At 42.6% G+C, this 4286-nt stretch overlaps 1 pseudogene; it reads left to right on the top strand.

Annotated features, from left to right (window-relative positions):
- The first annotated feature begins 1914 nt into the window (after window positions 1-1914).
- LOC107740177 (Ig kappa chain V region 3547-like) lies at window positions 1915-3697 on the top strand (annotated as a pseudogene).
- Window positions 3698-4286: the final 589 nt, after the last annotated feature.

Here is a 4286-nt window from a genome sequence, read left to right as displayed (position 1 = left end):
CTGAAGACCCAACTGGCTGAGGTGCCGAAGCACCAGATCCCTGTGCTCGCACAACTGAACCCGAGACTGTGCTAGTATAAGCCAATCGTCGAGATAGTTGAGGATGCGAACACCCTGCTCTCTGAAGGGAACAAGAGCCCCCTCCGCGACTTTCGTGAAGACATGGGGAGACAGGGAAAGCCCGAAGGGCAGGACCTTGTACTGGTATGCATGTCCCTCAAACGCGAACTGCAGAAATGGTCTGTGGCACGAAAGGATCGATACATGAAAGTACACGTCCGTCAGGTCGATCGCTGCAAACCAATCTCGGGGACGGATGCACCCGAAGATGCGTTTCTGCGTCAACATTTTGAACGGTAACCGGTGCAGGGCCCGTTTCAATACACGCAGGTCCAAGATTGGCCGTAACCCACCGCCTTTCTTGGGCACAATGAAGTAGGGGCTGTAAAACCCCGTATTCATATCGGCTGGAGGGACCAGCTCTATCGCATCCTTCGCCAGTAGGACTGCGATCTCCGCGCGTAAGACAGGAGCATCGGCCGCCTTCACTTTCGTGAAGTGGATGCCACTGAACTTGGGGGGACGCCGGGCGAACTGAATCGCATAGCCGAGGCTCATGGTCCGCAGAAGCCAGCGAGACGGGCTGGGTACCGTTAGGCCGACGGTGGGGAAAAACAAAACAAAAGATTCTCCACCCGGCCCTCCTCCGGGGGAGGGAGTGGTGCGTTCACCATCTCCCGAAGAGCAGATCCCTCCATCTCTGGACTCAGTCCTTCGGCGACTCAGCTGGTTGCGGAGCGCTGGAGGAGTGGTGGGCCCCCGAGGGTTGGTTCCCTGAGGGGTTTGCCACCACTGTAACCCTCAGACTGCCCGTGCTACTGCTGGAAGTAGTCCTCGCCTGGCTGCCGCAGAGGCAATGGAACTCCGCCCCACTGGAGGTAGCGAAGCCTGGTCCGCAGCTCCGAGATGGTCATCTTCCCGCAATGGGAACATGACTCATCCACGAACGCCACCTCAGCGTGCTTCATGCCCGGACACGTGAGGCAGCGTCCGGATCCGATTCAGGCCTTGCCACCATGCTGGAGGGCAGCAGTGCAGCCGAATCTTCCTCTCCAGAGAGCTCTCCTTTCGATTCAGTGATTGACATCCGGTCGTCGGGAGGAGCACCGAAGGATACCGCTGGTACACTCTTTGAAGAGGGCCCAGCTCGTTCCTTTGGCGGCTCGGCTGGCTGCGAAGCACTAGAGGAGCAATGGTCCCCTGAGGGTTGGTTCCCTGAGGGGTTTGCCACCACTGTAACCCTCAGACTGCCCGTGCTACTGCTGGAAGTAGTCCTCGCCTGGCTGCCGCAGAGGCAATGGAACTCCGCCCCACTGGAGGTAGCGAAGCCTGGTCCGCAGCTCCGAGATGGTCATCTTCCCGCAATGGGAACATGACTCATCCACGAACGCCACCTCAGCGTGCTTCATGCCCAGACACGTGAGGCAGCGATCGTGACCATCACCCGGCGCCAGGTAACGACCGCATCCAGAAACGCACGGGTGAAACGGCATCTTTAAAAAGATGATCCGTCGTCTTTACAAAGATGCACCCGTGTAAGCTCTTTTAGAGAAAATTGGCTCTTTTAGGGAAATGCTCTTTCACGTGCTGAGGCGCACAGGGGAGAAGGCCGCTTGCAGCACGACAGGGGGTAGTGCCGCCAAAATTTGACAGAACTTTGTTTTATAGTTCAGAAGATAACTGAAAAGTGAAGAGGACCTTTTTCCCCCTATAAGTGTCTCAACCAATGGTAATTAATCTGAGTAAGTTAGTCCAGGAAGTACTGTATATAAGGAACTCCTGCTTTGCAATAAAACTATTACCAGTTTGATGGAGTTACATGGGCAGCAGAAAAATTTTAACATTTTTTTTACAATGAATCCTTGGACATTTTTCACTGTTCTTTGTATTTTACGTAAGTCATGTTTTATTTAAATTTATTTTACAGTTTTGAAATATTTATTTTAAATGATTGCTGTGATTATTTAGTTTTTAGAGCTCTGTGGATTTTTGTGATTGATTTTCTGAAAACATATTGTGAATTAGTTATTTATTTTTACTGAATATCCAGTTCATGTCTTAACCTGTGGGCATGATCAGTTTTTTCAGGTACTGCATATCCTCGTGTTCAACAGCCAGATAAAGTCATAACTGTGGCACTTGGCAACACTGTGACTCTGCAGTGTTGTTCAGATAAAGACAACATATATTGGTATAAGCAAATTGCTGGACAACCACCTCGAGTCATGTCAGCATTTCAGAAAATGTCAGAACCCATATTTTACAAAGAGTTTAAAAATGATCGATTCTGGGGCAAGAGATTGGGCAGCTCCTCCAATCTGACAATTTCAGGCATCATTCAGTCAGATGAAGCAGTGTACTATTGTGGAGCAAAAGCATTTTATATTGAGTTTGGAAGTGGAACACATCTGATCATTAAAGGTAAATTTTCAAAATCATCAAAATCATGATTACAGTGACTGTCAGTCCATATGAGTTATATTGTATTTAACCTATTTGTGAAGATTATGCACATCTGTAAATTACAAAATAGAATAAGATATTTATGAATCTCTAACACAATTGGGTTAAAGATTTATTTTTATTATATTTAATTGTGTATTTATTTATTTATTTGAGTAGGTCGACAAGATGCAGCGTCAAAGATCTCAAAGTCTGATCATCTAAGTGACTTCACAGAATGTCAACAAAAATGCTTTGAAAAAAGTACAAACCAAGTGAAGAATGGTAAACAAGCACTGCTTTCATTTAATTACTTTTGTGACAGAAAAGTCTTCATAATAAATCTAGAAACATTTAATGTGCATACATTTCAGAAGAAAGGCTCTGTCCAGCAGTGCTTGGGTTGGCATGTGCTTTGGGACTTTGTGGAGTTCTAATCTTTGCTCTTGTGGGTTTTATATTTAAGAGAGGTATGTGTGAACAGTGTCTGAGTAAGTCTGCTAGGATTTTTTCTTTTCTTTTTTCCCCCTTTTTGCATTTATCTTTGAAAATGCTTATAGTTGTTTCTGCATCTTTTTCATACAGTGCAAGTTTCTGGACAAGACAACGAAGTGAGAGGTGCTCAGGTAAGAGGATGAATTTGCTGTCTATATTAAAGAGGAATCTTTACCTTTAGTAATGCTTTAAATGTCATTTTGATTCGTTTGGACTGCCAAACTACGCTGAAAAAAATGATTAATTGAATTTACTAAATTCTTTTAAGGTGAGTGGTTGCAATCAATTTATTTTAGCTACATTTAACTTTCAACATATTTTTTTTTAATTAAATGTAGCTAAAATAAATTTTTTGCAACCACTTACCTTAAAAAAATCTAGTATCATTTTTTTCAGTGTAGGATGTTTTGTTTTGTTCAGCTCCAACAACAATATTGTATTTAACCATTTACTGTTAGTTTTCTAATTTCATGTTGCTTTTTGAAATTAATAAGTGAATAAGTGTAGCCTATATCTATGTCATTGTGATTTGCTTTATATTTATAAATGCAGTGAATTCAAATACAAGTCAGTTTTATAATTTTGGTAACCTTTTCTCTTCAGAACCCTGATGATGAGAATTTGACATATGCAGCCTTGCGATTCAGTCAGAGAAAAATGAAATCTGGAGGAAGGAGAGAAAAATCTCAGCAGTGTGTGAACATATGATTCTTTAAAATACAAGAAGTCAGTCTGGTTTCTCCCAAGGTTTTTTTCTCCATTTTGTCACCGATGGAGTTTTGGTTCCTTGCCGCTGTCGCCTCTGGCTTGCTTAGTTGGGGACACTTATTTCCCAGCGATATCGTCGACTTGATTGCACAGATACTAAACTGAACTGAGCTGGATGATGACATCACTGAATTCAATGATGAACTGCCTTTAACTGAAAATTGAGTGTTTACTATTGTCCTTCTGCATTATTGACACACTATTTAATACTGTAAAGCTGCTTTGACACAATCTGTATTGTTAAAATAACTATATAAATAAAGGTCACTTGACTTGACTTTAAATGTTCAGTAGTTATTGTCTTCCGCTGTTGTGCTGTATATAATGAATATAAAATGGTGAGTTGTGTAAATATTGAGTGCATTATTTATCAGGTTGTTTCATTGAGATTATTTCAATATGAAGAGTATTTTTATTAATTGATTATCTTGGTCTTGTCCATTCATTTTCTCTCCACTGTATCCATTCTTCTGACAAGGGATCTGTTATCTCTAAGATAGATTAATTTTATATATTTTATA

Source organism: Sinocyclocheilus rhinocerous, unplaced genomic scaffold, assembly GCF_001515625.1.
Source record: "Sinocyclocheilus rhinocerous isolate Xijiao unplaced genomic scaffold, SAMN03320098_v1.1 scaffold584, whole genome shotgun sequence".
Lineage (NCBI taxonomy): Eukaryota > Metazoa > Chordata > Actinopteri > Cypriniformes > Cyprinidae > Sinocyclocheilus > Sinocyclocheilus rhinocerous.
The sequence above is the reverse complement of the archived record's forward strand: the minus strand, read 5'-3'. Positions and strand labels throughout refer to the sequence as shown.